Source organism: Dipodomys merriami, unplaced genomic scaffold (assembly GCF_024711535.1).
Source record: "Dipodomys merriami isolate MVZ:Mamm:240054 unplaced genomic scaffold, mDipMer1.0.p SCAF_57, whole genome shotgun sequence".
Lineage (NCBI taxonomy): Eukaryota > Metazoa > Chordata > Mammalia > Rodentia > Heteromyidae > Dipodomys > Dipodomys merriami.
In genome coordinates, this window is record NW_027206146.1 from 6,211,674 (window position 1) to 6,221,056 (window position 9,383).

Consider the following 9,383-nt stretch of genomic DNA (forward strand, 5'->3'; position numbering starts at 1 on the left):
CTGGGCTCTGTCCCTCAGCTCTTCAGCTCAAGGCGAGCGCTCTACCACTCGACCCACAGCACCACTTCTGGCTTTTTTCCTCTTTGCTTATGTGGTGTAGAGGAATCGAACCCAGGGCCTCAGGCATGCAAGGCAAACACTCTACCACTGAGCCACCTTCCCAGCCCCACCTGTAGAACTTTCTAGTGAAGCTTGTTATTTTATATTTTCCCTTATTATTGGACAGAAGAGCAGTGTGAAATAAGAGTATTAAATGCAGCTCACTCACAAAAATTGACTTGGGCTGTGCATTTTCCATTAAGCTCTCTGCTCTGATTCTCATTCGATGATCCACTGGGCAATTATAGGACTCACGTTACTAGGATCAACCATTGCAATGTATTATTTTACACAAAGACTTTAGTAATTAGCAGAAATTACAGGGGAAATAGAGGAAAGATGGAAATGATATAAATAAACCTGATCAAGTCAGTTTATACTCTTGAGAAATGTACCGTGAGAAACCGCACACCCAGTCTTTCTTAAATGCCATGTTTCACACAGTCAGAATAAAATTCCATTTATTCTCTCTCAGACGCTGATGAAGCCAATCCACTGCCCTGAGAAGCCATAAGGGTGCAGAATTTTTTTCAGCTGAACAACATTTACCAACACAATTACTGTGCTTTACAAATGGAATGAAAACTGCCCCAGAAAAACGATATCTCCACACATTGAAAGATAAAAATCTGCTGTGAAAACTTGCTACTATGAAGATGCACTGTGAAATTTCTGCCACAGAAATCACAGATGATTCAGACACAAAGATCAATAGAACAATGTCAGAAAGGAGCCCCAACATGACAGACTGGGTGCTGGGATGAGGACAAGGAGAGCAGACGGCCCTTATGGGAGAAAACACAGAACACGTCAGCTCCTTGTGAATGAGCCTACGTTTCACACACCCACTTCTCAGTGTCCAATAAGATGGGGAAATGTTCACCATTAAAGTAGTAGCTGGAAAGCTAATTTAAGATGGGAATTTTAGAGATAGCAATAGAGAAAATGCAAGCCCTTGTGGAAAGAAGATTTTGTGGCTCACCTGCTACTCAGGTGGCTGATATCTGAGGAATCCAGTTCTAAGCCAGCTCAAGCAAGGAAAGTTTGTGAGATTTGTGTCTCCACAGAATCACCAAATCTGGAAGCAGAGCTAGAGCTCACATGGTACAATGTTAGTGACAGTGTTCTAGCCCCAGGACTGGCACATAATCACACACACACACACACACACACACACACACACACACACACACACACACACACACACACACACACACACACACACACACACACCCTGCATGATTTTGTGATTTCCCTTATAAATACATTTGAAAGTACTCCTAATATGCCTAGAAGATGGAACTTACCACGGGTGAGTTAGCAGTTGTGCAGGACTTGTCCGGAGGAAACCGAGCAGTGTTGTGCCACAGCGGCTGAGGTGTGCACACCCGAAAGAATAAAAAGCAAGCAAATGCCTGAACGAAAAGGGTAGCATGGAGAGAAAAAAGAAAGATGTGTATTCAACCGCAAACACAAGAGAGAGAAATGAAGACGGGCCAGTGATGCACACCTGCAATTCTAGCTACTCAGGTATCTGAGATGTGAAGATTGGGGATCAAAGGTAGCGAGAACAGGAATAGTCCAGGAGATGCTTATCTTTACAAAAATTAATTAAGTTAAAAAATCCACAATTGGAGCTGTGGCTCAAGTGGTAGAGAACTAATCTTGATCAAGGCCGCTAAAAAAATCTGAGCACCAAGAGCTTGTCTTCAAACCCTAGGACTGGCATCAAAAAGGAATATGGAGAAAAGTGAATCTGCAAACCACAGCTCATCCTGGGATGGGCAGTGTTGGACCTTCACCCCACCTCTGGCTCTGAAGCCAGGTTCAGAGTTGCAGAATCCTTCTTGTGGCTGTCTGGACTGCAGACACACAGAGTGTATTTGGAAGCCTGGCTTGATCATGTGTGCCCATATCAGCCAGAGGAGGATGGGGGGGTGGTGGCAGATGGTGGTTCCCCATGGTGTTTGCTCACCTCGTCCCCTGCTGCTGTCACTTTGGCCCTGTTTATTTCTTGTCATCGTGATGAACCAGAGCAGTCAGCATGTCTCCTGATGCAGGTCTGTCTGTTCTCCCAGTCCCAGTGGCGTCAAGAAAGTCAAATGGAGATCCCAAGAGCTCATTCAAAGTTACTTCTCACACCACTGGTAGGAAATAACCTGAGCACCACAGGGCAGAGTTCAGAGAGCACTGTGCCCTCCACTGGGAAGTACTGAGCCCCAGCATTCATGGCTTGGCACTGAGCTCCATGGGGTCTCTGTCTTGGCTCACTAATTGATCACCCAAAGTTGGGATGTCATGATCACAATGTGTTCTTCTTTGTATAAAATGGTGACTAACACAGAAAAATAGAAAATGATGTCGGGGAAGGTGGCTCAGTGGTAGAGTGCTTGCCTTGTGTGCATTAGGCTCTAGGTTCGATTCCTCAGCACCACATAATCAAAAAACAAAAGGCAGAAGTGGTGCTGTGGCTCAAGTGGTAGAGTGCTTGCCTTGAGCTGAAGAGCTGAGGGAGAGCACCCAGGCCCAGAGTTTAGACCCCCATTACCTGAAACTTCTGCCACCCGCCCAAAAAAGGAAGATAGAAAATGAACTAGGACTATGTTGTGTTAACTTATCACTGGAAGACGCTGTATTTAAGGAGAAATGAGATTGGGGGTTGCCAGTGGCTCGCGCCTGTCATCCTAGCTACTCAGGAGGCTGAGATCTGAGGATGGTGGTTCAAAGCCAGCCAGGGCAAGAAAATCTGCGAGACTCTTATCTGCAATAAAACACCAGACAACTGAAAGTGGTGCTGTGGCTCAAGTAGTAGATTGCTTGCCTTGAGCTGAAGAGCGGAGGGACAGCGCCCAGGCTCAGAGTTCAAGCCCCATGACTGACAGAGAGAGAGAGAGAGAGAGAGAGAGAGAGAGAGAGAGAGAGAGAGAGAGAGAGAGAGAGAGAGAGAGAGAGAGAGAGAGAGAGAGAGAGAGAGAGATGTAATTAGCATGCATTTGTATGAAACCCTTGTGTGTGTGTGTGTGTGTGTGTGTGTGTGTGTGTGTGTGTGTGTGTGTGTGTGTTTGCTAAAGCTTCAACTCGGGGCCTGGGTGCTCTCTCTGAGTATTTGTGCTCAAAGCTGGTCCCCTACCACTTGAGCAACAGTTCCAATTCTGGCTTTTTGGTGGCTTATTGGATATAAGCCTGCATAGGCTGCCTTTGAACCTTGATTTTTAGATCTCAGAAACCTGAATATCTAGGATGACTAGTGTGAGCCACTGGCCCGGGTCTGATGATTATGATATCAGCTTGGCGAGCAGTTTCAGTGACATTGTTATAATCACTGCTACTCAGAGTGTTTGTTCTTTGTGCATAGAAAAGCTTCCAATAAGTATATATTTAGCTTGTTTCCTGCTGCTTTGCCATTAGAGTTCATGTAGCACAAAAGCGTCATTCAACTGGAGTTTTTCATGTTTTATGTACAGGATCATAGCATCTGCAAATAGGATTAATTTCTCTTTTGAGTCTATTTTGGTCCTTTTGGTTTCTTTGACATTGCTTTGGTTAAAGGTCCAGGCACTAAGTAAATGGCATCAGAGATGGAGAGCCTACATGGCCTCCTTTCTCCCTTATGCAGACATTTTCAGTTTTCCTCATTTAGTACAAGGTGAACTATAGATGATCACACAGAGCGTTTGTGATGTTGAAGCATGCCCTCCCTTCTGTTCCTAGTTTCTTTGGCGCTTTTATTATGAAGTGAAGTTGACTTTTGTCCCAGGGCTTCTGTGCATGCATTGATATGATCATGTTATTTCTGTTCTCTTTTATAAATGCTCTTGAGGTAGAGTGCTTGCCTTGTATGCATGAAACCTCGGGGTTCAATTCCTCACTACCACATAAAGAGAAAAAGCTACAAGTGGTGCTATGGCTCAAGTGGTAGAGTGGTAGCCTTGAGCAAAAGGGACAGTTCCCAGGCCCTGAGTTCAAGCCCCAAGATTGGCAAAAACAACAACAACAATAACAAAAACATAATCTGGCATATCTTCATTCAAACTACACTTCAATGCTCCATACCCACACAGTTTTTTTCCCATGTACATTAGTAGAATCTGCTGTGCTTTAGAACAAAGATTTTGGCTGTCCAATCAGCCACTGAATGCTTTCTGACAACTGGTAATTGTCATCAATGAGAGGGAGGTGCTACATTGGAAAGAATTTTATTATACTTCATGAAGAAACAAGGGGACACGATTGGCCAGCATGATAAAATACAAATGATCATGTCCAACGTTGGCATTTTATCTACTGTGTAAAAGGAAAAACATTCATGATGTTGTTGAGCAACAGAAACACGTGAAGCAGCTGACGAGAAGCAGGGTGATGTGGATGGCTTTGGCTAGGCTAGGTAGCGATGGCTAGGTGATGGCTAGGTAGCGATGCTGGTACTGTAAAGGTACATGACTCTCTTGGGGTGTAGGGAGAGGGGTGTCAATATGTGGAGGCAGGTGGTGAGCATGAATATTACAAACATAAGGTCTCAGAATATGAAGATGCCATGACCTATTTTCTTCTCTTTGTCGAGTATGGCAATATGCATTGGAAAACCCAGAACCAACAACAGTAAAATGACTTTGGGCTTTCAGAGCCTTAATGACCTGGACCTACATGAGCATATTGGCAACTCAGAAGAAGAGAAAAGAAGGGGAAATCCACACTGAAGATTTAGATTTAAGCCACACGCACTGGGCACAGCTGAAGCTGATGGTGATGTCCTGAAATGCATTGAGGAGCGAGATGGTACAGATGGAAAGTGCCTAGGTGACTCTGAAGAGGTACACCACCACTTTGCAGCCCACATTATCCAGAAAGTGCTAGACTCTGAAGTCACCATTATATCTGGCACCATTGTGAATGTGGTGTTAGGCAAGTTGATCATAGTTAGATGCATGAAGATGGCATTGCTGGGCCTCTTTAGATGACGTTGGAATAAAATCATGTACAGATAGAGCATGGAGGGCAGGGAGCTCCCCATGACACCAATGTACAGCTGGGCTATGAAGAAAAGCCTCATATTGAATCACCTGAGAACAGCACTGATTGTTTTTGTGATGTTTTGATCTATAGAGCAGCCAGACAGTTGATACAGGAGAGAAATATCAGTGCACTGGTTATCGATCCATTCCAAATTGAGCTTCAGGGAGAATATGCAGAAGATGAAGTTCTCTTTCAGGCCCAGGGGTGGCACTACTGGAACAGAATCCCAAGACTTCCTCAGGATCTAAGGGGACAGTAATGTCTGCGATTATGGCAACGTGTTGTTCATGATATACTTCCTAGTTCCTCAGCGAGGAGGAACTGTGGGCTTGTGTGACAAATTTGCATGTTAAAAGGAGTTTCCTTTGTTCTTCAGATTGGTGTGTGTGCGTGTGTGTGTGTGTGTGTGTGTGTGTGTGTGTGTATGTGTGTGTGTGTGTGTGAAATCCTGGGGCTTGATCTTAAGGCCTAAGTGTTATCCATGAACTTTATTTTTTGTATTGTTCAGCGCTAATAGCTACATTTCCATCTTTATGCTGTTTCTTTGGAGATAAGTCTCACATAGTCTTCTGAATGGGCTGGCTTTGAATCCTGATCTCCAAAACTCAACTTTTTTTTTTTTGTCAGTCATGGGGCTTGAAGTCTGGGACTGGGCGCTGTCCCACAGCTCCTCAGCTCAAGGTGAGTGCTCTACCACTTGAGCCACAGCAGGATTTCTGGTTTTTGTGGTGGTTAATTGGAAATAAGAATCTCACGGACATTCCTGCCTGCGCTGGCTTTGAACCATGATCCTCATATCTCAGCCTCCTGAGTACCTAGGATTACAGGCGTGAGCCTCTAGTGCCCAGATATAGCCTCTCATTTTTAAAACATATCTTATCTTGAATACAGAGTAAAGCAAAGGAACAAGTCCCGAGTCCAAGCTCCAGCACTAGAAACAAAATTTATAGCACCCTAGGAATGTTTCGAAGTGCAATAGTTCCTACGGTGAAATTCCACAGTGGGGGAAATTACTGGGTAAGGAATCAAAATCTGCTTCAAAGGAGGAGTGTGCCAAACACACCACAGGTGGAAATGCCTTCCTGCTTTTCTGAAAAACTCCAGAGAGCCTTGTTTTAACTCTGTTTTTATTTTAGCCTTGCCTTGATAGAAAATGCAATCAGAATAACACAACCAAAATGATGGGAGACAAATGTATTTGTCGAGGTAAAAGACAAAACCAAAATCGACACTAAGTCAATGTACAAATGAATCTCCCACTATGAAAAAAACACTAAGGCAACAGAACAGGAGATTAAGATTGGAACTAGGGATGGTCCCAGCGTGCTCTTGTGGGCCAACGAGAGCCAGCCTGGTGACTCACCTCACCACCACACCTCTTGGCGGCTCCCAGGCTACTTCATCCACAAGCCTGCCACCTGGCCTGTGGAGACCACTGGGAAGGCGAGGACAAGGAGGTCAAAGGTAACTGGAATGATGATGATGATTGATGATGATGATGATGATGATGAAGAGGAATCAAAAGAAGCAGCAGAAGTAAAACCAGAAATAAAAATTTCAGGAAAGAAAGAAAAATAGAGGAGAAAATAAAAGAAAAAAGAACAACAGAAGAAAAGGCAAGAAGAAATTAAAAGGAGATGAGAAGAATCTGAAGAACCTCAAGTGCTAACACCAGAAGAACAATTAGCAGATAAACTGCGGCTACAGAAACTACAGGAAGAGTCAGACCTTGTACTAGCAAAAGAAACGTTTGGTGTGAATGATACAGTTTGTGGGAGAGATGCTATGAACCCATCTTCAAGAGATGATCTCACAGTATTGGGGAAGTTACTAAAAGATAAAATTATACAGGAAGAAAAGTCATTCTATTATGCCAGGTTTTTGAAAGCCTTAGTTCGAGATGTGTGAATTTCGTTGGAAATTGATGACTTGGCAAAGATGACCAAATCATTGACTGTGCTTTGTGGTGAGAACACAGAAGCAAGAAATGCAAAGCAAAGCCAAAAAGAAGAAGAAAGGCGTGGTTCCTGGAGGGGGGTTAAAGGCCACCTTGGAGATGATCTGGCAGATGATGGTGGTTTTGATGGAGGATATGTACAAGACAATGAAGATTTCATGTGACAGTTTCTCTCTCCTAGTGTCTTCTTTCTGTTGCCCACAATCCCTTCAACATCTAGCACAACTTCTTTTCCTTTCACTTCTGCCAAATGCAACAACCAGAAGTGCCCTATCTTTGGTGCTGGTTATTTAATCCCTTGACCCTTAGGTGCTAATGTGCCAATAAGGAAATTTGGAACTTACTGCCCAGGGGTTAAAATTGGGAAATTAAGTTGCTACTAAATCATAGTTTAAAAACAAAACAAACCTAATAATGTTGTCATTGTTGCTGTCTAATCCCACAGCAGCAGTGACTAAATTGGAAACAAAGGTTGCAACATGATAATAAATTGTGTGATTTTTACCAGCACAGTTCAGTAATACAGCTGTAACCATACCTCCTTGAAGGACTTCATACTTGTCAAGAAAAGCAGTTTGCAGCCAGGGCCTGTGGTGTGCATCTAGTATTCAAATTGCATTGTCTTAGAATTGAGCGTGAGGATATTAAGTTCATTGTGAAGAAGATTATGTCAGAGTGAAGATACTGTGGCTGAAAAGTACTGGTTTGATACTTAAAATTTTAATGACCAAAACCACCTCTGAAGCTGAAGAAGGTAAACCTCTCTGTTATCACAGGACAAGTTATGGAATCTCAGTGTACAGACTGTCTAAGTTTTTATTTATCAGACTATTTCTACTGAGGGAGGGAAACTACCTGTTTTTATATGCTTGATTCAAGTGTCTGAGAAACAAATCTCTTGTCTCCTAGGCTGCAATGAAATAACTTTTTTGTTTTGGTCGGTGGTGGGGCTTGAACTCTTGGCTTGGGTGCTGTCCCTGCGCTCTTCAGCTCAAGGTGCACACTCTACCGCTTCTGGTTTTTTGGTGATTAATTGGAGATAAGAGTCTTATGGACTTTTCTGCCTGGGCTGGTTTTGAACCGTGATCCACAGATCTCAGCCTCCTCAATAGCTAGGATTACAGGTGTGAGCCATCCACATGCTGCTTGAAATAACTTTTAACGGGGTTTTGGTATTTCCTTTTCTTTATAAAACATGCTCAGCAAGCTGCATGTTTGGTAAATTGTTATTTAACAATTATGACATCTGTAATGTTTTATAAGGCAACTAATTTAATAAAATTACTACTGTGAGGATGTAAAAAAGAAGATTCAAACTAGGCACAACATCACCCCTTTCCCATATTCAGTGATGACAAGAATAAAAGTGAGGAAAATGCCAGAGTCTCTCAACAGATCCAGAAAATCGATCATGCCATAGGTTCAGTAGGCGTAAGTGATGAACATTTTTATCATGCAGAAATGGTAAGGTTATCCTTGCCATGATAAAGAAAATCTCTATGATGTCCAAACATATCAGGTCTCTGGGTAAGAATGTCAGGTAAGTACTGAAAAACTTCCATTGTGGTTGGATGAGTACAATGACTTTCTGTTTGGACAGTTTGAGTGTCCATTATGAAAATTATAATGTGAACAAATGTAACAGTGGTACTCAGTAGACTCTGTGGGTAATGCAGTATGCAATTTGTGGGTGGTAATGGTTTGAATAAACTTGGAGGGAAGGGATAACATTGTCAAAAAATAAATATACAAATTACCCGAGTCGTGAAATGGTAACCCGTCTGTACATTACATTTATAATGACAATAAAAAATAATAATGAAGCCTGGCACCAGTGGCTCATGCCTGTAATCCTACTCAGGGGGATGAGATGTGAGGAGCGAGGTTCAAAGCCTGTCCGGGCATGAAAATCTGTTAGACTCTTATCTCCAATAAACCACTCAGAAAACCAGAAGTGGCCTGTGGCTCAAGTGGTAGAGTGCTTGCCTTGAGCTGAGGAGCTGAGGGACAGCGCCAAGCCCAGAGTTCAAGACCCATGACCGACTATATATATATATATATATATATATATATATATATATATATATATATATATATATATATATAAAATGACAATTACAATGATAACAATTGGGAAGAATGCAATACTAATTTCTATCATTCACAGAATCCATAAGTTATAGGACAGACATCTGATATGGAGCTGGGTTTGGGTGGCTCAAACACCCGAGATCCTAGTTATTCAGGAGGGTGAGAGCTGGGGAATCATGGTTGGAAGCCAAACTTGGTAGTGAAGACTCTGAGACTCTTATCT

At 42.8% G+C, this 9,383-nt stretch overlaps 1 pseudogene; it reads left to right on the forward strand.

Annotated features, from left to right (window-relative positions):
- The first annotated feature begins 4,728 nt into the window (after positions 1 to 4,728).
- LOC138812468 (eukaryotic translation initiation factor 3 subunit J-like) lies at positions 4,729 to 7,233 on the forward strand (annotated as a pseudogene).
- The last annotated feature ends 2,150 nt before the right edge of the window (positions 7,234 to 9,383 follow it).